The sequence below is a fragment of the Crocuta crocuta genome, unplaced genomic scaffold, assembly GCF_008692635.1.
Source record: "Crocuta crocuta isolate KB4526 unplaced genomic scaffold, BGI_CrCroc_1.0 scaffold193, whole genome shotgun sequence".
Classification (NCBI taxonomy): domain Eukaryota; kingdom Metazoa; phylum Chordata; class Mammalia; order Carnivora; family Hyaenidae; genus Crocuta; species Crocuta crocuta.
The window spans coordinates 2,687,089-2,712,309 of record NW_027529624.1 but is presented as its reverse complement, the minus strand read 5'-3'; the positions used below and the strand labels follow the sequence as shown (position 1 = coordinate 2,712,309).

General features: G+C 47.3%; 1 protein-coding gene across 1 annotated transcript in view; it reads right to left on the bottom strand.

The window, feature by feature from the left end:
- ABTB3 (ankyrin repeat and BTB domain containing 3) overlaps positions 1–25,221 on the bottom strand; it is a 317,959-nt gene that overhangs the window by 55,601 nt on the left and 237,137 nt on the right.

Here is a 25,221-nt window from a genome sequence, read left to right as displayed (position 1 = left end):
TTTTCCCTTTCAGTGGCTTTCAACGATGCTATAAAAAAAATCTGATCAATTTAAGTAAGAGGTTAGCTACCGAGGTAGTAAATTTCTCTGATTTCTCAAGGGCCCTGGGCCCAAGAGATTGGCTCAGTATTTCCACCACTTCAAGAATGGGACTTCAGAAAGATGTTTTCCAGGAAGCCCGCAGGCCTGAGCACACACGCAGCAACTAATCAGGTTTTCTCCCGTAGGAAGGAGTCGGCATTGAGGCAGAATGTTGATTCGTTCTGCTGATCTCTTGATGCACTCCCAGTGACGAATGGGAGCTGGTGAAGCCTCAGATGCATTTTACTCACATATTAGTTTTTAAAGCTAGGATACACAGTAGTAGTGAGCCTGAACTCTGGTTCAAGGTCTGCTATTTAACAGCTGTGTGATCTTGGGGCAAATCACTTAACCTCTCTGTTTTTGTTTTTTCCTCTCTAAAATGAGTTTAGTAATAATACTTTCCTCAAAGGATTTTGGGTGTGGATTAAATGAGATAAGCCACGTACAGAGCTTAGAAGGAAACAGAGCTTGGCACGTGGCCCTCGGCCCTCGTTAAATGTTAAGAGATCTCATATCACAATCCTTATTGCAAGTCACCAAGCCAGGTGCATACTGGAGGGAACACACTGAATTTGGAAGAAGCAAATACAGAGACTCGGAGACTGAAGAACTCTGTAATAACAGCGCTTCTTAAGGTCTCAAATTAGACACCGTATCTAACCAGTTCCACCAGATTAAAGGGAGACCTTCTCCCAGTGGGGAAACGCTGGCCCCCAGAGAGGCTGCCATCCCCAGCAAGGCTTTGCAGGCAAGATGTAAGGGAAGAAAGGGGGAATGGGGGCCACGCTTGATGAAAGCACAGTTTCTGGAATAATTCAACAAGCAGGAAATGGCAGAGCAGAGCCACTCAGGAGGCTGTGGGCCTGCCCGGGCAGGCTCCTGGCCCCTCTCTTCTCCCCCACCCCCTGGACGAACCCTGATCCCGTGGGTGCTACAAAGTGCCGGCAGTTCCCAGGCTCCCTGAGCTCTGACTCTGGGCTAACTCTAGGAAGCCTGTCCCCAAGGGTGTGGGCTCGGAAGCATGACTGCCTGAGTTTGTCACCTGGCTCTACCCTCCCTATCCTGTGTTTATCCTGTGCACCTAACACTGCACAGGTAACTTAACTTCATTCCATTTTCTCGCCTATAAAATGGAGACACTAACATTTCTACACATTTTACTGATTTAATAAATACTTACTAGTTCTTACCGTGTACCAGACTTATAAGCTTAAAAAAAAAAAAAAAGAACATGTTTAAATCTCACAGCAACCCTGTGAGGAAGGCAATATTGTTATTTATCTACTTTAGAGACAAGGAAAAACGGGGCACAGAGAGGTTAATTAACTTGCTCATTGTCACACAGCTAATAAGTAGGAGTCAGGGTTTCAAGCCAGGCAGTCTGGCTCCAGAGTCTGTCCCAACAACCACTCTGTACAGCTCAGTTCTTAGCAATGTGCTGGCCATCACAGGGCATCCATGTGGAACCTCAAAGGCCCAAACAGTCCTCACAGGCATGACCTTCCCTCATCAGTAATAAAGAAGCCACCCTTTATTGCAGAGTGCACTCTAGGTGTTCAATTCCTCCCACTTCAACTGACCTCTCCTTGAAGGTGTTATCATTATTGACAAGGAAACGGAGGCACAGGGCTGAGTGCTCAACACCAAAGCCCATCTCCTGTGGGGCAGGCAGAACCCAGTGCTCACAGAGTTCACATCCCTTTGTGCTTCATACCTGATACCTGGACAGGTAGCTTAACTTCTCTGGGCCTGTTTCCCCATCTGCAAAACAGGGATGATAACAAGAGCACTTCTGTCTCCAGCTCTGATGAGGATTAAGAGATCAAACTTTTGAGGGCTGCCTGGGGGGCTCAGTCAGTTAAGCGTCCGACTTCGGCTCAGGTCATGATCTCAGGTTCGTGGGTTCGAGTCCCACTTCGGGCTCTGTGCTGACAGCTCAGAGCCTGGAGCCTGTTTGGGATTGTGTGTCTCCCTCTCTCCCTGACCCTTCCCTGCTCACGCCCTCTCTCTCTCTCTCAGAAATAAATTTAAAAAAAACAACAAAACTTTTGAACCACCCAGCGCAGTTGTGATGATAATACTCAGTACTGCACCGCTATTTTGTAATTGTAGGTCCTCTTTCCAGGGATGTCATCAGGCCATCTGGAAGGCCCCCACCTCCCCATCTCCAGCCCCACGTGTCTCTAGTGCTTCCAGCGGCCGTGGAGCCCAGCGCCTCTGAGCCCGGGCCTCACTGCGGCCCTGCTGACAGAGCCTGAGACAGCTCTGCCATGGCTCCCGTGGCTTCTCACTTCCCCTTCCGGGTTTCTGTTCTTGTTCATCTGGGTCTTACGTGTAGGCTGGCGACCTCGGACAGAGCAACCTCCCAGGCCCTCCNTAGGAGTGGAGCCATATTGCCCCGCTCCCAGGGAAGATGCCAGTGCCCACCATGGCGGGGCACAGGTGCAGGCGCAGGTGTGGGCTACTGTGGGGAGGACTCTGGGGGGATGCAGGCTCCCCTCCCCCCAGCCTCCCTGGCCCCAGGACCGGTGATTTGGTATATAGTATGGTTCTCAAGGGCTGGAGACCACATCAGTGGCCTTGGAACAGACGAAAGATATTAACAGCAGTCAGAGAAATAGTGAAGATTTACAGTTTTCCTAACACTCTCTAGTTAATTCTAATAATGGCATTTATAGGTAGATTTCCCTGTGCTAAACATTTCCCATGTAATGGCTCACCTCATCCTCAAGATAACCCAATGGACTAGGCACTGTTCTCTTTATTTTACAGATAAAAAACCCGAGGCATGGAGGTTCTGTTACTTGCCAAAGTCACACAGCTCGTAGGTGGTAAAGCCGGCACTCGACCCTGTGGGTCTGACTCCTGAGCCTACGCTTGCATTCTGCTTAAACCCCCGCAGGAACCCCAACAGCAGGCATCTGTATCCCCATTTTACTGATGAGGAAGTAGAGGCCAAGAGGAGTTAAGTATCCTGTCCTAAAGTCACTTGCCTCATTCCATGTCCATTTCAAGCCAGACCGTTCTCATCTCAATGCCAGACTTGTGTGTGATCTCCCACATTCTGTTGCAGCCGAATTCCACAGAATCCGACATTAAGGAGTGCCTACCGTGTGCCACACATTGGGGGATCCAGAGAGCCCGCTAGGATGAGATAAGAGACTCGGAGACTTGGAGAAATGCCATGATTCACTCATTTCCATGTACTGTTCACTGAATGCCAGCAACAGGCAGGTACAGGGTTAGGTGCTGGGGTCCTGCAGCAGGCGAGCTGGACTGAGCCCTGCCTTCTCATTCTGTGCGGACGGAAGGAGATTGAGCAAGTTGTTGGCTCCACTGGTGACCATGTATTTGAAAATGGAGGTGTCTTGGGAGAAAAATGAGAACATAACCCTAACTCAGAGTAGTAGCTGAGGATAGAGTCGCCGGCCTTCCATGTCCCTCAGGGGGATGCCAGAGAGATTTATGATGTCGAGAAGGAGACAGCAGTGCTGATTTCATTATCTGGATCCTCAGGAACTCACTGAAGGGTGGCAGAGACAACTAGTGATGTTGATGTATATGCCAATATAGCCTATTTCCTGGCTGCATAGCCTCGGGCAAGATCCCCCATCTCTCTCTGGCCCTCCATTTCCGCATCTATAAGATGGAGAGAGCCATACATGAGTTCAGGCTTTGCGAGGAATAAGTGAGACAGTGCATCTAAACCAATTTGGCCTATTCCGGAGGTCCTGTTCGAATATAGACCCATGGCTAGAGGATGTGGGATGTGGAATACTGACACAGACTATGAATTTCTAGAAGATGTGGATATATGTCAGCTATCTCAAACGCAGCACACACATTACAGATGGTCAACACCCCTAGTACCTCAACAGGAACTAGGGTAATGTGTTGGCTATGAAATAACATGTAAACCAGGCATGGATGGAAAACAGGGTTAATCTCAGGCACCAACTCTGATTCGCTAATGTGGCTGGTTGGAGTATGGTGTTAAGGGGGGATTCTGAGGCCACGTCAAGGCTTAGCCAGGAAAGAGGGGCACAGAACAGTTCTGGAAGCAACTGGTAAGGCAGGAATAGGGCCAAGATAAAGGCTCAGATGAATCTGGCTTTTTAAAAAAAAATGTTTTATTTATTTTTGAGAGAGAGACAGTGTGAGCAGGGGAGGATCAGAGAGAGGGAGACACAGAATCCAAAGCAGGCTCCAGGCTCTGAGCTGTCAGCACAGAGCCCTACGCGGGGCTCGAACCCACAAACCATGAGATCATGACCTGAGCCAAAGTTGGACGCTTACCTGACTGAGCCACCCAAGCACCCCTGAATGTGGTTTTAAGTCGTGGTTGTGCCTCCCATCAGGTGTGTGACTTTGGATAAATCCCATTTCCTTCAATAGCTTCGGTTTCCTTATCCATAAAATGGGGATGTTAGGCTAGTCAAGCTTTCGGGTGCCTCCAAACATGTACATTCTCTGCATTTATCCCATGCTTTCTGGTGCTCATGTACCATCCCTTACTATGCAACAGCTTTCCTCCCTTGCTCCCTCCCAACATTTTATCTTCTCTGTTTTTGCTCTTATTTCATGCAGACACTTATTCATGGCCAGGGGGATCATCTGGGAAAGAAATGGGTGGCAATGTGCACTGTCTTCCAGCATCCATTCTCCACCCCTCCTTTTAAGTAAGCATCTCTGCCCTCACTGAGTTTTGGCATGGCACATGGCTGCCCAGTTAGAAATTATATTTCCCCTTGTGGCCAGTGACAGCCATCTGACTAAGTGCTATTTCTGCTTCCCCAGCTGATCAACAGACTTGCCAATGTCCTAGCTCTGACTGTGTAGGTGAACCCAACGCACTAAGGCAGAGCTGGCAAAGTTTTTCTTACCCTCCCTCCCTTCCTTCCTTCCTTCTTTCCTTCCTTCCCCCCTCCCTCCCTTCCTTCCTTCTTTCCTCCCTCCCTCCCTTCCTTCCTTCCTTCCTTCTTTCCTTCCTCCCTCCCTCCCTCCCTCCCTCCCTCCCTCCCTCCCTTCCTTGTTTCTTTGTTTTGGGAAGGACAGAGACAGTGTGAGTAGGGGAAGGGCAGAGAGAAAGAGAAGACACAGAATCCCAAGAAGGCTCCATGCTGCCAGTACAGAGCCCAATGTGGAGCCTGAACTCATGAAACTGTGATATCATGACCCGAGCCAAAACCAAGAGTCAGATGCTTAACCAACTGAGCCACCCAGGTGCCCCAAGTTGGCAAAGTTTTCTTAATGAGTGAGGTAGTTGCTATTTTAGGCTTTAGGATAGATGGTGTCTGTTTAGGACTATTCAGGTCTGCTGTTGGGGCTTGAGGACAGCCAGAGGCAACTGGTAAGCAAACAGGGATGACTGTGTTCCCATAAACTTTTATTAAAAAAAAACATACCAGGCTGACTCATGGGCCATAGTGTGCTGACACCTGCTTAAAGAGATTGCAGAGCAACAAGATGGAAGGAATTTGGGTCTTCAGGGGGATCCGGTGGTGCACAGGTGCTCCATGAGCTTGCACTGGCTGATCTATTACACGATGGAGAAATAAACATCTATTTCAGTTAAGCCACGGTACTTTAAGATACTCTTGTCACCTAACTAATACAGGAACTAAGAAAGTAACTGCCCCTTATGGCTACTCTCCTAATACATCGGAATGGAAATACACCTTTCTTAGAATTTAAAGAGCCAGATTGGGCTGCTTTCTCCTATTTCCTAATTTCTGTGTCTACAGATAAGAATATGAGTCTGGGGACGCCTGGGTGGCTTAGTCGGTTAAGCGTCCGACTTTTGCTTAGGTCATGATCTGGCGGTTCTTGGGTTCGAGCCCCGCGTTGGGCTCTGTGCTGACTGCCAGCTCAGAGCCTGGAGCCTATTTCAGAGTCTGTGTCTCCCTCTCTCTCTGACCCTCCCCTGCTCACGCTGTCTCTCTCTCTCTCCTAGAAATAAATAAAAATATTAAAAAAAAAAAAGAATATAAGAGTCTGTAGGTCCAAGGCAGGGGTTTCCTGCTCCAGAGTATGTAGGAGAAAGGTTCCTGGGTTTCGTTTATAAGGGTCTGGTGGCCCCCAGGACAATAGCAAGACAATGTGCTCTCAGTGTGCCGGTGGCTGCACTGGCCAGGCTGCCTGGGGCGGGGGGAGGGGGGGGGACCCTGAGGGTGTACCAGGGCCACAGGTGCCCGGCCCTAGTTTCCCAGTTTATTGGGCACCTACCTGCAGCAGGTCAGCCTGGGGGAGGTGGGGGATGGGGGCACAAGGCCAAGACTCTGCCAGTTTACACTTGTATTGAAAAGCAGCCCTGTGATTTTCAGAGAGCCACGAAGAAAGCCACGTTCTGTTCTTGCTGTAAGGCGCAGGGGGTCTGACTGGGAGAGGATTTCAGGAAGCAGGAAAAGGTGCAGGGTGCGGGTGCAGAAGGGCAAACTCTAAGCCAGGGCAGGCCCAAGTCCCATGCTGCTGGCCGGCACAGGATCTGGAAACAGACTGAAAACTTTCATGGGGGCACCCACGTGCCCGGTCCCCTCTGTTGTCTTACATCACGCTGGGTCCACTCGTGTGTTTCCTGCCTGGCCCTGGCCTTGGAGTTTGGACCCGGGACTAGCTAAGGATGAATGTGGTCAGTTACAGGTATTAAGAATTTTTCATTAATTCATTCTGATCACCTGTTACTTGTCAGGCAGCATGCAAGACACACTAAGTGCTTCCACACTCAAAACATTTTATTGGCTCCCTGGGGTGCTTGGGTGGCTCAGTTGGTTAAGCGTCTGACTCTTGATTTTGGCTCAGGTCATGATCTCACAGTTTGTAGGACTGAGCACCCACAATGGGCTCTGCGCTGACAGTGCGGGGCTCCTTGGGATTCTCTCTCCTCTCTCTCTGACCCTCCCCTGCTCACGTTCTCTCTGAAAATAAATAAACTTAAATATTTTATTGGTTCCCTAATAATAATAATAGCAAACACATATCATTTATGGTGTGCCTGGAACTATTTTAATTTTATATATACACACACATACATATATACATATGTAGGATATATATATATCCTATATATATGTATATATCCTATACACACCTGTGAATGAGTGTGTGGGTGTGTGTATATACATGTAAAACATGAGGATATACACACACCCACACACTCATTCACATATATGATCTTATCTAATCCTTAACTTTAACCGTACACAGTTTATCTTCATCTACAGAAGAAGAAACTATAGCACAGAGAGGCTAAGAAACTCACTGAGGTCACAGAGCCAGCAGGTGGTAGGAATGAGATTTGAACCAGGCAGGGCTGTTGCTGGAGCCCGGCTCTTACCACCCCAGCCACTGCCTGTCTGTCCTACCAAAAGCCTTCCACATACACATAGATTCTATGCTGATGCTGCCTGGGTCACTGCCGGATGCGGGTGCTGGGCTGGGTGCCAAAGAAACATAAATTCCTACTCACAGTCCTCAAACCCGAGGCCCTCTTGTAAGTGTCCCTCCTGAGAGCTCCCCATCATCCAACCATTTCTTCTTTCTTTTACTTATTTTTTTTTTTTTACTTTTGAGAGAGTGCAGGTGGGGGAAGGGCAGGGAGAAAGGGACAGAGGATCTGAATTGAGATCTGCACTGACAGCAGCGAGCCCAATGCGGGACTTGATCTCATGAACCGTGAGATCATGACCTGAGCCAAAGTCGGACGCTCAACTGACTGAGCCACCCAGGCGCCTCTGTTTCTTCTTTCTCACTCTTCCAGCCAGCACGGCCTGACGCCCCCTCGGCACACATACCTCCCGACTGCATGCATGGTGTGCCTCTCATTTCAGATCCTCTGCCCGTATCCTGCTTTCCTTCAAGTCCTATTCCAGACACAAAGCCCACATAACGGCTTCTGGCTTGCAGCATTCCAGAACGCTGGTGTTCAAAGAGAGCACTCTAGCCAACTCCTAACCTTCCTAAGATCGGGAAACTGGAAGCCTGGAAAGGGTTAAGTAATCTGAAGCAGTCAGAGATGCATTTGGGAGCAGAATCCAGGCCTTCCTCTTGGGTCACTTAGCAAGTCTCTCTATGGAAACCTTTAGGCTTGTGTAGGGCGGCGACTCTCAACCAGGAGTGCTTTTGTCACCCAGGGGACATCTGGCAATGTCTGGAGACAGTCTGGGTGGTCACAATTAACGAGGTGCTCCTGGTGTCTGGTATGTACAGGAGACTGGTGTTATTAAACGCTTCCAATGCATAGGACAGTACCCCCTCCCCAAACAAAGAATAATCCGGACCCAAATGTCCACAGCTGAGACAGGCTGAGGTTGAGAAATCCTGGGGGAGGGTAATAACATTTTTTCTTGCATTCTCTTCTATATCAAGCAGTTCCCATTACAGGATTCTGTAAGCGTGACAATAAAATGGTGGCTTCAGAAATGAATCGTGAAATGACAATTCAGAGGAGGACAGGCCTGACTTGGATACCAGCCCCCGGCCCCCCTCCTCAACACACTTTCCCAAAAAAGCCAAATCCCTTTCCATAGGCTTTGAGTCCCCTAGTGGATGAGTTTTTCCTTTCTTTTCGGTAGCAAAAAGATGAACAAATTGACACTGTTCGGAGCTGAAGTAAGTCACACCAAGATCTCTAGGCACCTTTCTAAGAAAAATTTTTTTTCTCTATATATTATTGCAGCAAATGGAACATGTAATGGCACAAAGTTCCTAGGAGAAATCTTTGTCCAAAAATTGTGTCTGCTTGCTGTTTAATGCTGCTACCAAAGCACAGAAAAGGGCTGGCTCATTAACCTGACACGGATAAGGTAAAGGAAGTATGATTCCATGTCCTCCTCCCAGCTAATCTTTTCTACCTTGCGAGAGGTCCCAAGGGGCCTGGAACCTTTCTCCTCCTTAGAAGGAGATGGCCAGAGGGGCACCTGGGTGGCTCAGTCGGATAAGCGTCTGACTTCAGGTCAGGTCGTGATCTCACGGTTCGTGGGTTCGAGCCCCACGTCGGGCTCTGTGCTGACAGCCAGCTCAGAGCCTGGAGCCTGCTTCAGATGCTGTGTCTCCCTCTCTCTCTCTTCCCCTTCCCCACTTGTGCTCTCTCTGTGTCTCTCAAAAATAAATACACGTTAAAAAATTTTTTTAAAAAAGAAGTAGGTGGCCAGTTAGTGGTAAAACCCACTGTGTTTACCTCCCTGCCAAGTAGAAATTCTGGGTCTGTTCAAATACGTGAAAAAAGAGATCTCTCAAATGGAAGGGCTACAAACACCCCAGAGAATGAAACTCATGTGCTCATTTCTGAATGTGCTGTGATTTTAAGTAGAAAATAAGGAAGCATCATTACACATCTCTTGCTTTGGCATCATGGCTTATTTTAAAAGAGTCGAAAATAATGCCTATCCTTTAGAGAAAAGAGTCACCCCTAATTCTGGCAAGCCCTTAATGTATCCCATTTTGGCAGAGACTGGTTATAGTCCCTCAGAGAGTCCTTTATCTCCTTCATGTATTGTTTTAGGACCTGAATTTTTAGCTGCCCAGAGAAAGATGATAGCTCCCCAGTTCCCTGACCATCAGATGTGGCCAAATGACTAAGCGCTGACCAACAGGAAGTAAGGGAAAGTGATGTGTGTAATCTCTGGGGCCTGCTCTATCCTTCTGCTTCTCTTTTGGCCACGAGGGAGAGGAAGTCCCTGAGGGTGGGGTCAGCCATTGGTGCCACGGAAGGTTTCACCTAAGGAATGGTGGAGCCACAAGAGGGAAGATGCCTGGGTCTGAGGTGGAGATGCGTAACAGCCCCAACTGCTTATGCCTGGATTCTTATAGGAGGGAGAATTTTTTTAACTCCTCTCTTATCCAAACCATGGGTATTTTGCATGAATCTGTATGCTAATAAACCCATTCTGCAAATGGTTTTTAAATTAAAATCGGTTCAGGAAAGCACACGGGAAGTGCTAAGTACACGCTACCTATTGTGTTAGGTGCTGGAGATTCAAAGAGAAAAGCACACACGTCATCCCCCAAGGAATCTAGAAAGAACTAGCGGTCTTCTATTTCACAATTTTCACAAGCACACACACACCTCTTCCCGCGGTACGAGGGCAACGTTTGAGTGTTACAATTCCGACATTCCCAGTAACACTAGCTAGTCCCATAGGATGCTCTGTGATGGGTGCACAAATGATTTCCATAAAAGGCCAACTAGGAAATGTTTTAGGCTTTGTGGACCATACGGTCTCTGTCATAAGTATTCAACGCTGCCACTGTGTGAAAGCAAAACGTGAGAGCAGCCACAGGCTATATAATAAGCAAACGGGTACGGCTGTTTGTCTGGGCAATTTTATTTATAGAAAGAGGTGGCAGACAGCTCTGGTTTGCCAACCCTCGTTCTATGGTAAAATATTTAAATAGGATAAGCTTCTCTTTGGGATTTATAAGAACCACAGGATGTTAAATGCACGGAGAAAGTTTTTTTTTTTTTAAAGCCTATTTAATTTTACTTTGCCAGTGTTCCCCAAATTTGAACTAATTAACAGTTTTAAAAAAATAATGCCTACGAATATCCTTCTAAATATGCTGTTGTAAACACTGACTAAGTAGCTTTTATTGTTAATAAATTAATTTAGGCACATATGAAATAAAAAGCAATACAATGACCACCTATATGCTCACCACCCCACCCAGCAGAAAAAATAAAGCATTATAATCACAAAGGCCCCTACACCCCCGCTCTGGATTACATCTTCTCATCTACTTTCCTGAGATTACCTGATCTCTTCCATTTGACATTTATCATCCCTATGCATGCTTTATGTGTTTTACTACGTTTATTAAATTCCTGATACTATACAGACTGTTTTGCATGTTGGTCAATTTCATGTAAATGTTAGCACACTACACAAAACCTGCCTTGCTTTGCTTTCTTTTTTTTTTTTTTTTACACAATATTACAATTCTGGGATTTGGCTATGTAATAACATGTGATCTGGTTCATTTATTTTCCTTGCTACTTGTATGCCATCAAATGAACATTTATTCCTTCTCTTGTAGACAGCTTGTTTCTTTTCCTTTTTCTTTATTTTGTGATTATAAACACAAAATGAACATCTTTGTATACATCTTCTTATTCCCATGTGGAGGAGTTTCTCTAGGGCATAAACCTAAGAGTAGAATTATGTGTTTCCAAGTTTCCTTGAAAGTGGATTAGGAGTCCCCTTCAGCGGTATATAGGAGTTCTGACTATTCTAGATCTTTGCTCAAATCTGGTATCATTAGACGGTCACTTTTTTGCTGATCTGATGGGTGTGAAAGGCATGCCTAGCTGTGGTTTTGAACGCACTTCAGGATTACTAGTGAGGCTGAGTCTTCTTCATAGAGTCCTTGGCCATGTGGTAGCATATTTCCACGTGAAGCCTTCACAGGGGTCTTTGGCACTGGTCAATGTTATGTTAGATTCGCATAAGAGGCTGCCATGCTCCTGAATTTCTTTTTTTTTTTTAATGTTAATTTATTTTTGTGAGAGAGACAGACAGAGCATGAGCCGAGGAGGGGCAGAGAGAGAGAGGGAGACACAGAATCCGAAGCAGGCTCCAGGCTCTGAGCTGTCAGCACAGAGCCCGATGCGGGGATCGAACTCACGAACCTTGAGATCATGACCTGAGACGAAGTCAGATGTTCAAGTGACTGAGCCACCCGGGTGCCCTGCACCTGAATTTTGAAGAGGATCTAAGGCTGGGGGCTGAGCCTTTCAAGATGAATGTGGGCCTCATTCAAAGTTACTTTCACACTTCCCAGTGTTGGTTCTTTGACTGGAGCCACCCCCTTCAGCAGAGAGAACGGGGCTTTGGAGTCTGTAGACAGACTTGGTTCAAATCCAAGATGGGACGCATTCTACGTGTGATGGTGGGCCGGTTTCCTAGCCTCCTGGAGCTCCAGTGTCCTCAGATGTGCCCAGGAGAATCAAGCCCCTTTAAAGAGCTGAATGGAGCCTGAGAAGCCCCTAGGACAGTGTCTGGGCCAGGCAGGTTCTTGCTTGTTAGTCCCTCTGTCATCTGCTAACATACGGGAGAGACCACAAGCTGGACCGCCACTCATGTCCTTCACCTTCTGTATGCCTCAGTTCCTGCCCCCCCCCCCNAAAAGTGTCATTCCCAGGTGCGCATCGAATGTCAGGCCACAAGACTGAAAACCCCTTTAGGGCTAGAAAGGGTTTGAGATCACCAAGTCTGGTGTTTATTAATGTTTTTATAGAACAATTTAATGAGCTGATGAAAAGGAAGTTCATTCTGGACAAATGGTGACACATGGAATATCGGGACGCCTACGAACCTGCTGAATAATTAGGACTCGCTCCTTTGCTGTTACTCAAGGCACCTTTGTTGTCCTGGTTTTGTACAAAGTACTTTGTACTAAGTACATGCCTTTGTAATAAGTACTGGTTGCCTAATTGCTAAGGGAGGAGAATATTCCTGTGTAAACAGTATTTTAAACTAATATTTTAAATTTGAGAGACTTACTGGCAGATAATAAAGCACCCCGGACAGAAATTTAACAGACTCAAGAGGAAACAAACAAAAAAAAGTCCTTGTTCCCAGGAAGCCAAATCCCATATGGCAAAGTACACACCCTCAAACTGCCAGCTGGGATCGGAAGCTCCAATTTGGAAGCGAGCCCCAAATGCCATTTAAGATGTAGTTCTCTGTGTTGTTGTGAAGCATCAAATGTGTTTCTGTTTTGCTTTTAACACTTGGAAAGCTCAGAACAGATTCCAAGTGTTGGCAAACTCTCTGTCGCCTGCAATATGGTGTCCGCCCACAGCAGGCTGTAGAAAGCAAAGGGTGCTGTGGTCCCCTCACTGGCACACCCGGTGGTGTCCTTTCGTCTGCGTCTTCCGTGCTGGCATGCCAACCTGGGGTTCTGGTGGTCCCTCTGTGTCTCTGTTCCCTTGGTGACCGCTACCTCATGTTCTTTGGGTTCTTCTCTGACCTCGGGCCTCTCTTCCCTGGTGTCATGGTGAGTCCTCTACACCAGTCCCTTCTTTGGGACACTCTCACCCACACCCGTGACATCAGTGGCCACCCATCTGCCAGCGTTGTCCACAAAGACGTCTTTAGTGGCAACCTCTCTTTGAGCTCTGCACTTGTTTACCCACATTTCCATGCTGAAGCCTGTTCTCATCCGTGTTAGTCCAGGAAAAGTCGTCACTTACTATAGTAGCAGCAACATACTTAGTAACAACCTTTCTGCTTCATTCATTCATTCATTCATTCATTCATTCATTCTACTGTGCCCCAACTAAGTGCCAAGCTCTGTGGTAGGCCCCAGAATTCAGGTATCTGATGTTGTCTTCTTTTTTTAATGTTTATTCGTATTTGAGAGACAGAGAGACAGAGCATGAGTGGGGGAGGGGCAGAGAGAGGGAGACACAGAATCTGAAGGAGGTTCCAGGCTCTGAGCTATCAGCACAGAGCCCGATGCGGGGTTTGAGCCCACTAATCGTGAGATCATGACCTAAGCCAAAGTCAGATGCTTAACTGACTGAGTCACCCAGGTGCCCCTCAGGTAGCTGATATCTGCCGTAGCCAAGTATGCCAGCTGTCTGAGATAAAGTCCATACTGCACGACCCTTTCTTCTAGAATATTCTATACCTCCTAACCTCTTCCCTAACTTCTGCTCGCTTGGGGCAAGGCCCTGCCAATTAGGAGCCATGTTTGCCTTTGTCTGCATACATCCTCCTTTCTTTCTGCTATCTCCTTCCCACTACTGACCCCACCTAAGGTCACAAATGCAACTGGTGATGGGTGCTCGATTGCTTTGAAAAAGTGTGGTTGTCTAACTGTTGATGGCCTTCAAAATCTCCTACTTGCCACTGGGGTAGGGAGAGTGGCTCCCTAGCCAGTTGGTCAGGTGGATTATGTTCCTGCACCCTTGAGGGGCTGCCTCACCAGTGGCGAGAGAAGGGTGGAGGCACGCCTGGCCACAGCCTGGGCTACAATCCATATCCCAGATACTATACTATCACATGTCATCGAGATACTTATTTCCGCTCTCTATCAGATGAAGCTGAGGCTATTGTTTTTGGTAACCAGGAGGTAACCTTCTTGGTCCAGAGTGGAGGAATAAGGATAACCACTAATATCTAATGTGCATCTACTATGACACAAGTATACTACGTAGTTTACATGCTAAATGGTACTAATAAATCCATATTATTTTAAACTCGATCCTTCCTACAACTTTATGAGGTGGGCATATTATTGTCCCCATTTTGCATATATAGAAAGTGAGGCCCAGAGAGGTAAGCAACTTGCTTAAGGTTACACAGGGAGTAAATAGCCGAGCCGGGATTTGAACTGAGGTAGTCAAGCTGCAAGGTCTACACTCCTAACCACTGAGCTCTGCTTCCTCTCTATCAGATGCTCGGGGAGCGCCCGACTCCCCGGCAACCTTACTCTGGTGGAGAAGCCCTGCATGGATGCTCTCATTTCTGCAGACAAGCAGCTGGGATGGCAACTTGCCTCTGACATTTTCAAAACTGAATCCATTATTACTCTCATGTTTTCCTTGTCCTCTATTTGTTAAAAGCATCCCTAAGCTACACACCCTCCCAAGACAGAAGCCTCAGAGTGAATCTTTAATGTAAAAAATTGGGGGAGGGGAAGAGGTTACCACACGCTGCAGAATCTAAGGGTCAAGTGGGTTTCTCTGCCATCTTTGTCTCCCAGGGTCATGGGCTGAATTATGTTCCCCTTCAGTATGTTGATGTTCTAACCCTCCACCCCCTTACACGTGAATGTAACTTTACTTGGAAATAGAGTCTATCTAGATGTGAGCACATCAAGATGTGGTCATTGGGGTGGGTCCCAAATCAACATGACTCGGGTCCCTATGAGAAGATAAAGATTTGGGCAGAGATACAGAGAGAAGGCCATGGGAGGAAGAGGCAGAGATTGCGGTTGTGATGCCACAAGCCAAGGAATAGCTGGCTTTTCTAGAAGCTGAAGAAAGGAAGGGTCCTTCTCCAGAGAATCTGGAAGGAGCATGGCCCTTGAGTTTGGACTTCTGGCCTCCAAAACAGTATGTCTGGTGTTTTAAGACGTCCTCTCTGTGGTATTTTGTTACAGCAGCCACAGGAGACCCATACACTTGTTTTCCAATTCCCCTCTGTGGGTACGGATATGACCCTGGTTACCTGCTTCGTCCCTACCCTTCCAGCGACAGCCCAACATGTAGCAAATACATGTGCATACATCACACGAGGGTGGCACCTTATACAGTATCCTGCATCCTCTTTTCCATTTGCTACCATGCCACGGCCATTTAAAAAAATTGTGGCCAAATATATACAACACAGATGACCGTTTTAAGCATTTTACAGTGTGCGGGTTCGGCGGCATTAAGCACCTTCCCATTGTTATGCAACCATCATCACCGTCCATCCTGGGGACTTGTTCACCTTCCCAAACTGGATCTCTGTCCCCAGGAAACACTAAACACCCCAGCCCGTGGGTGCCGGGGACGTGCCTGGTACCCCTCCCTCCCTCACGCCACATACATCACCAAGTCCTGCTCTTCCGCCTCCGCTGTGTCTCTGGCCCTCCCCACCTCTCAGTCAGGCTGCCTGAGGCTCTCACCTGGGTTCCCGAAACAGCTTCAAGAATCCGGCCTCACCCCTGTGCTCCTCAGCCCATTATCCACGCAGCCGCCAGCCCCTCCTAAAATACAAATCTGATGATGTCTCCCTGCTTAAACATCCGTGATGCTCCTACGTCCTGCAAATAGTCAGATGAGCTCAGCCCCGTTTTCCGGAGCCTGGTCCAGAGCCTGGCCCACAGGGGGCCGCTCAGGGTGGTGGTGCTTGAATGGTGTGAATTCCTTAGGTTTCCGCCAACATGCTCTCCCGCTCTGAGGCCCTGACACGTGTGGTCACCTCCACGCAGACTTAGTTCCCTTCCTCTCCTCTCTTCACTGTCTCCACCTGATCAGTCTGTTCATTTGTCAGCATTCAGACTGTAGGGACCCCTTGTGTTTCCAGCTCTCCCAGAGCCAGATCTTTACAGCCCTGTATCAGAACACTTACCACAATTCTCTGTAATTCCTTGGGGGACACGCCCTCCCCCGCCCCGCCATGGGGGACACACACGGGATGTCAGCCCGCTGAGAGCTGGACAGCCTGGCTAGCTTCGTGGCCTGTCCCTGACACTGTTGGGGGGAACAGCTAGTAGCCTCAGCACTCTCTTGGGATCAGGGAGAGGGCAGCTTTGGGTCTTCCAGGAGGTGCTAATGCACTGACATCAGTGTGGGGACAGCGGTGGCCCCTGCCAGGTCACCAGGGGGCCTGCAGCATGGATTTAAAGTCCGCTGGAGGTGAGGAAGGGACAGGCATTCTGTGGCTTCTCTTCCAGAGCCAGCCCCGCTGGAGAGGCCGCGGGGAGCTGCAGGAATTTTCCAGAGCCAGGCAAGGACAAGGGCATTCCAAGGAAGAAGAGAGAGCAGCTCTTGACTCGGTGAGAGGCTGGGGAGCCTTCCAGGGCCCACAGAGCCAGGCCAGGGCCCAGGTGCTCTGCCTCCACGGGTGACCCTCTGAGGGAGGGAACGGGAGGCCTCAGGTCTGGATTCAGAGGTCGATATGGAAATGACCGAGGGAAATGGCTGGCGTGGATGTGGCTCCGGATCCCCTTCCCCCCACTTTTCTCCGCTGTCTTCTGCCTATGATACCAAGTGCACCTTTAATTCAGGAGTATGACACTGTCCTTCCCCTTGGGAGCCCAAGGCGCTCTCTGAATACCGATGCTCTCTCCTCACTTCCTATCTGTTCCACACTGCTTCCCTTTCTTTAGTGGCACTCAGACTCTGTGAGATCATCTTGCCCATTTTTCACTCTTGTCTATCGTCTGCATTTCCCCAGCAGTGTCTGAGTCCTGGGGTCCCTGTCCCCTCTGAGCCCAGAACAAGGTCTGGATCCATACAGATGGGGGAGAATGATGGAGAGCATCTCCTTCTGACACCAGGACCGGAAGTCCCCTCACATGGCTGATCCTCTTCTTTTTTTTTTTTTTTTTAATATTTTTATTTATTTCTAGCAGAGAGAGACAGCATGAGCAGGGGAGGGTCAGAGAGGGAGGGAGAGAGACACAGACTCCGAAATAGGCTCCAGGCTCTGAGCTGGCAGTCAGCACAGAGCCCGACGTGGGGCTCAAACCCACAAACCGCGAGATCATGACCTAAGCGAAAGTCGAAAGTCGGACACTTAACCGACTAAGCCACCCAGGCGCCCCTGGCTGATCCTCTTCTTAAAGGGCCACAGACTTTCATGGGAATGAGGACCAACGGCTTCAGCAACACGATGCCTGTCTCCTAAGTGACTCAGTGATCACCAGATGCTGTGGCCCTGACGTGGCATCCCTACGCCCTCACAGGGCCTCACAGACCACCAGCACCCCATACGTGTTGATAAATAAACCCGAACCTCTGTGAGGGAGGCACTAGAATTTTGGGACAGGTACTGTTGGGGTGTAACCTTCACCTTAGAACCCGGTTTGACCCAAATTGGACACATGGCAAAAGTCTGTTAACCTCAAAAGGTGTCCAGGAGACCTGACAAGGGTTAAAAGTAGCAGATCGGGGCACCCGGGTGGCTCAGTTGGTTAAGCATCTGACTTCGGCTCAGGTCATGATCTCGAGGTTCATGAGTTCGAGCCCTGTGTCAGGCTCTGTGCTGAAGGCTCAGAGCCTGGAGCCTGCTTCAGATTCTGTGTCTCCCTCTCTCTCTGCTCCTCCGTCCCTCATGCTCAGTCTCTCAAAAAATAAATGAACATTAAAATTTTTTTTAAAGTACAAGGTCGTTTGACCTTAATGTGCAATTCATTACATTCATACTTGGCCCCCTCCTGGGGTTCTCCATCCCACGAAGCAGCTGTCGCCCCTATCTTTACAGGGAATGAATCTTGTCCTGTGAGATGGGGGAAGTTAGCTGTTACACAGCTGCAGACCCAGATGAGAGCATCGAGAGTGGTGTTTGGCACCTAATAAGTGCTCAATAATATAACGAAAGAGTAAAGGAAAGGATGTAAGGACCCTGGTCTCCCGAATCCCATCCTGATACCCTTCACACCTTACCACCCCCTAAACTTATCCATTCTGGGACAGCTCAAAATCTGGTTTGAATTTAGGAAACACTTGCAGAAATCGTCACTGTTTCCTGGAGCGAGCTCATGATTCTAACAACCCCTAAATCATAGGTGCTGTTTATCAGCTAAGATAGGATTTGAGAACATCCCTTATTATCATTACTTTAATATGGCCCCACTCTGGAGCAGAAAAATTGCCTCTTACACATACAGGGAAATAAACAGTATTTATTCTTTGTATTTCTAAACTGTTTCAAGACCAATTATTAATAAGAAAATGTAAAACCCTGCCAGCATGTATTATTTGTTCTTTCTTTTATTCTTCTACCCTCCTCCCCCACCTCCCAAAGGAGAGGAAAAAGAAAAGAAATAAAAGGCTGAATTTCCCAGGTTTACATTATCTGATATTTTAATTAAGGAAGAATAAATGGGTCACCCCTGTCAGCTTACAAACTGCAGCTGCATCAAATGGTGTTCCTTTTGAATAAACCCGATCACCATGGTGAGGCTTTACTGTAGCGGAATAAAGACAAAAGCAGAGAGCTCCAGCAGCATTTGGCCAAGGTCACTCTGAAAATCAATGGCTGTCCTAGCATCAGACCTGAGAATCCTTGACTCTGGTTGCTCTGTCCCAGCTGGTACCCAGGCTGCCTCCCACTAGGAAACCTCGGCCAGCTGGTAGGTAATTATATGTGCTAATAGTCACTGACACTCTAACCACCAACACCGAGATCCCAATTTCTTGCATTTGTTAGAAGCCCCGAAGCCCCGCACTTTTCTAGGGCTGTTTACTTAGAGAGGCGAGCTCAGCTCTGCCCGGCTCAGAACAAGGAGCCTACCCTGCAACTTGGAAGATGAATGGGAGTGTGGGGAGGGGAGAGAGACAAGGAGACTGTGTTGTTAATTCCACTGGCCAAGTCCTCTGTTCTAGAACTCACAGTAGTGGTGTGACTTCAGGCAAGTTTCATAACCTCCATTAGCCTCAGCCTTCCTATCTGTAAAACAGGATAATAAAGTCTGCCTTGCACCAACTGTTGGGGACTGGGTAACCCACAAAGACAGCACCCGGCAGAGTAGGTGTCTGATACCTATTTGTTGGATGTCTGAATGAACAAAACTTCCTGCAAGCTGGAGACAGCAATTTCTGCTTCGTGTCGCATTAAATGAGGTTGGAAAATTTATGTGTAGACGTGTCTGTATGTTGCCTAGACTGAAAAATACTCCTCTCTCTTTTTTTCTTAAACTAGAGCATCCTTTCATGTACTGAATTTAGTCTAGTTAATGGAATTTCTAAGTCTTACACATATTATTTAGGAAAGCTAATGAAATACTGTATTTTCTTTCTTAGAAAATGATTTCCAAACTTGATGATCATTTAGCCGGAACAATCGACTACTATATTTTCTACACACAAATCACCATTCTGGAGACAAAGGAGTCAAAAATTGAGAGATAAGGGACTAAAAATAGCCTGGAGACTCAGAGGAACCGACTGCCTTTGTCTCCCAGCTCTCGAAGTGCGCACTCTGGTCTGCAGGGGCATCACACACACACCCTGAAGGCCAGTGCCGAGGCCTTAAATGGGGTGAATGTTGAAACCAAACTCCTTGGCATGTCTGTGAGAAGGACACACACTTGGTCACCAGGCCGTGCAGTAAAGGCTCTGTGCTGCACGAGGGGGCACCAGGATGGACAGTGGCCCTTGGAAGCTCATGCTCAGTCCTCAGAATTACGATAAGGAAGAGAAGCATCTGGAAGAGGGTTATTAGCATCCTCCAAGAGGGCTGAGTCTAGCTCTAGGGCCAAGGACCAGAAAAACTGGTTGTATCTCTGGGCATCTGGGTTTAAGATCTGGCTCCTAGAACTCTATCACTTAATATCTATGTGATGCTAAGAGAGTTACCTAATCCTGCAGGGCCTTGATTTTCTCCTCTGTAGAATGGGGCAGCACTATGTTCCTGGATAACAACAGTGTCTGTTTTGAGGTTCACTGGAGAAAATGTTCAAAGTCTTGAAGAATTATAAAACAATACCTAGGTATGAGCCTGCATTATTACTTCAGGAACAGCAGAGACCCAGGGCAATGCTACCTAATAATGACCATGTCATGAGCAATTTCTTCCTTTCAGGCATTGTCTGTGCAGGTGTTTCATGTTCTTGACCCCACTTTGTGCCGGCACCAACCTCTGAGGGGGGCTGCTTTTATTATGTCCACGTTATGGGTGAAGAAACAAGAGTCCAGAGAGGTTAACTAACTTGCCCAAGGCTGCACAGCTAATTAAGGCGGTGAGATTTGGATCTAGGCGATGGGACTCTGGAGCCCAATCCTCCTAAACATTTAAGTCTCCTGAGGACATTACAGACAAGGAGCACTTGGTCAGCAGGAGTTAAGGAAACATCTTACTTTTTCTGCCACCCAGCAGACTCAGGACTGTTGCAAAGAGAAGAGCTGGAGCCTCAAGGTCAAGTCAGATTCGAGCTGGTGACAGCAGGCAAGGTGGTGGGAGAAAGCAGGCAGATAAGGTGCCACCCCCAGGACACAGGGGGCAGGGGAGTCCCATGGGCAGAAGATGGCTTTGGAGCCTAAGTCACAAGGAGCATAAGTCCCTGGTGCCTCCTTCTATAAAGTGTCCCACCAACAGCCCCCTAACCTGTAAAGTGGGGAGATAACTAGCACACAGTAGGTGCTAAATAAATGGCCACCGCTTAGCATCTTCCCAAGACCTGCTGTTATTCTAGATGACAAAGTATAAGGGGTGGCGGTGTAGGCAGAAACTGCCTAGACAGAACCTGAGTGGTTAGAACTATGGGCCTGGAGTCTGGGCCACTCGAATCCATGTCCTGGCTTCATACTTACTAGTCCTATGACCTGGGACATGTTACTTAACCTATCTGTGCCTCAGTTTCCTTATCTGTAAAGTAGACACAATAACAGTACCCACTTCGTAAGGTTTGGGGAACATTAGATATTAATTAATCTGTGTGTAGCACTTCAAACAGTCCCCAGCATATGGCAAAGCGTTTAATAAAGGCCAGAAATGGTGACTTGGATCAGACCCCTGTATGTTCCTGGGCCAAGGGGCATCTCTGGGTCTGTGGGGTGGGGGGCTATTTTATGTTGCAAACCCTCCATTTCCTGGCAGACCCCAATCAGATCAGAAGGGTGGACATCTCTGCAGCCTGGTCACATGATTGGGCCAGATGGATTTCAGAGGAAGGGCAGTTTCTCATCAGGTGTGCAGTGGGGATTTGAAAATAGTGACTATGTACGAGTTTAAAGTCTTTCACAGTGTGTGTTCAGTGTGTGAAGTCTCTAAGCTCTTTGAGGGCATGTGTTCCAAGTTTGAATCTATGGCTTCTGAGGTCCTGTATTCAAGGTATGAGGTCTGTGAACTCATTAAAGGGGTAGGTTTCAAAGTCTGAGTCTGAAATATCTTGAGTACATGTTCAGGGTGTGAGGCCTCTGAAATCGATGAAGGTATCTCTCCTAAGGTGTTTTTAAAATTTATTTTTATTTATTGAGGCATGATCGATGTGTAGTATTATATTAATTTCAGATGTGCACAATATAGCAATTTGACACTTGTGTACATTGTGAAATGGTCACCACCATAAGTGTAGTCACCATCTGTCACTTATTGACTATATTCCTCATCCTCATGATTTATTTATTTTATAACCAGAAGCTTGTACTTATAAAATTTTTTTAACATTTATTCATTTTTGAGACAGAGTGTGAGTGGGGGAGGGGCAAAGAGAGAGGAAGACACAGAATCTGAAGCAGGCTCCAGGCTCTGGGCTGTCAGCACAGATGTGGGGCTTGAACTCACAGGCTGCGAGATCATGACCTGAGCTGAAGTCAGACACTTACTTAACTGGCTGAGCCACCCAGGCGCCCCAGCTGGCTGTACTTTTTAATCCCCTTTACCCATTTTGCTCACTGCCCCATTACCCTCTCCTGTGGCAACCACTAATCTGTTTTTTCTATCTATGAATCTGGGTTTTTTTTCCCTCCCTAGATTCCACATATAAGTGAAATCATGTGGTATTTGTGTTTCTCTGTTTGAGTCATTTCACTTAGCATGATACCCTCAAGGTCATTCCACGTTGTTGTAAACTAAGATTTCATTGGTTTTCATGGCTGCATAGTATTCCGCTGAGTACACACACCACATCTTCTTTATCCATTCATCCATCAATGGACATAGGCTGTCTCCTTATTTTAGCTTGTAAATAAAGTACAGTAAACATAGGGGTGCATATATTTTTTGCAATTCGTGTTTTTGTTTCTTCGGATGGATACCCAGCAATGTGGCATTGCTGCAACCTGTGGTAACCCTAACTGTAATTTTCTGAGGCACCTCCATACTGTTTTCCATAGTGGCTACAGTGTGCATTTCCACCAACACTGCTTGAGGGTTCCTTTTCTTCCATATTCTTGCCGACACTTGTTTCTTGTCTTTTTACGAATAATCATTCTGGCTGGTGGGAGGGGATATCTCGTTGTGGTTCTGATTTGCATTTTCTGGATGAGGAGTGATGTAGAGCAACTCATCATGTGTTCATTGGCCATCTGGACATCCTCTTTGGGAAGATGCCTATTCAGATCCTCTGCCCATCTTATAATCAGATTGCTTTTTTGTCACTGAATTGTACGAGTTGCTTTTACATATTTTAGATTCACATCTTGAAACACTGACCACCATAAAGTTCAGGAATTCCACTCTTCCTCATAAATCCCCAGTAGCAGATGGATGTGAGACACTGAACAAACAATTTGGAGACCTCAAACTCTGATACGAAGACCCTCAAACTACTCGACAACTCACACCTCGGACACAGACAACCGAACTTCTCAGAGCTCTCAAACTCTGGAGAAAGATGCCCACACAGCTCACAAACAGAGACCTGCAAATGGTTCAAGGGATTCACTCCACTGAACACAGATACTCAAGTGTTCAGAATGCTATACTCTGTGTGCAGACTCCCTAATGCTTCAGAGACCTCACAATCTGAAAATGGATACAGACACAGTGCAGAAACCTGCAGATGGACACACCTTGGATACATATCTGACGGATCATACACCAAGAATACAGACTCCCAAGCAGCCAGAGACCTTACACCCTGGGAAACAGCTTGCCAGTTCAGGGCCCTCAAGAACAAAGGCTCCAAACAGCCAACAGATCTCAAACATTGATACAGACCCTTTAAACAGCTCAGAGAGCTCACATTCTGGGTTCAGAACCCCAAATCCAGGATGCAGAACCCACAAAGAATCGAGGGGCTTCCAATCCTGTACAGAACACACCAAAAGGCTAGGAGACCCCAAATCTAGGATACAGATCCCCAAACAGCCAGACAGCTCAAAATGTGAGCACAGACCTGCCAATAGCCCAGACACACCGTGACACAGACTTCCCAGCAACTCAAAGATCTCACACCCAGGGATACAGACTCCCAAGAATTCAGAGACTTCACACATTAAGGGGAAAAAAGCCCCTAAACTGTTTAGAAACCCCATGTGCTCAGAAATGCAAATCAGAATCACAATGAGTTAGCACACATTTGTGAGAATGGCTAGCATCAAAAAGCTAAGAAATAACAAGTGTTGGTGAGGATGTGGAGAAAAGGGTACCTTTGGGCACTCCTGGTGGAAATAGTATTGGTGCAGTCATCATTCTACCATACAAAACAGTGTCAAAGTTCCTCAAAAAATTAAAACTACCATATGATACAGTAATCCCACTTGTGGGTTGGTATCCAAAGGAAATGAAAACAGGATTTCAAAGAGACATCTGCACCCCCATGTTCAACTATAGCATTAGTCATAATAGCCAAGATATGGAAACAACCTAAGTATCTGTCAATGGATGAATGGAGAAAGAAGGTGTGAAAAAAATATACATACGTACATAATGTAATATTATTCTGCCACAAGAAAGAAGTAAATCCTAGCATTTGCAACAACTTGAGATGGAACTTGAGGGCATTATGCTAACTTAAATAACTCAGACAGAGAAAGACAAATACTCTGTATTCTCGTTTATATGTGGACTCTAAATCAAGCTCAGAGAAACGGAGAGCAGAATGGTGATTACCAGGGGCAAGAGAGTGGGGGACATGGGGACATATTGCTTCAAGGGCACAAACTTCCTGTTATGAGACAACTAAGTTCTGGGGGTCTAAGGTGATTATAGTCAATAACACTGTATCATACACTTGAAACTTGATAAAAGAGCGGGTCTTAAATGGTCATCGTGTGACGGGATGGAGGTATTAGCCGACGCTCTTAAAGGTGGTAATCATGTTGCAATATATAAATGTATCAAACGAACACCTTGTACTCCTTAAAGGTCCACAATGTTATATGTCAATTATCCCTCAATAAAGCCAGGGGGAAGAAAGAGAAAAAGAAAAGAAAATAGTGACAATGGTCACTTGGAAGACAGCACAAGAGGTCAGGAAGAGTGCACACACATGCACACACACCTCTGAGCCCCCTGCGTTTCGCATTTAGACCCAGGTTTTCACTCAGCTGAACGATTTACTTTATTTCTTTTGCTTTGCATAAAAACGAGCTCCCGTGCATGGGGGGTCCCTGAATGGCCTAAGAGCAATTCCCACCCTAATGGAGGAGAGACCTGGCTACAGGTGTAGGAAATAGAGAGCCTTGCGGTCCCCATGGATGTGAAAAAGCAGAGATGTGCTTTTACCCAGCCAGCGATTTTACTGTGCGAGGTTTTGTTAGAAAACTACAGGAAGACCATAATTTCTTTCTCGCGGAGTGAGGGAAGAGGGAGGGAGGGGGAAGAGGAGAATGAGACTAAAAGAATGTGAATAGAAACAGGCAGGCCGATATCTGGTAATCGAAGAACCGAGCTTCCCACACAGCCCTGCTTGCGTCCCCCTCCCTCCCTGGAAGTCCAGGGACCCCGCTGATCCCCAAGCCCGCGTCTGTCATTTCAACCAGCGGAGACCGCACCGTCTGCGGGGCGCGCGGCGCCGGGCGGGGCTCGCGCTGGC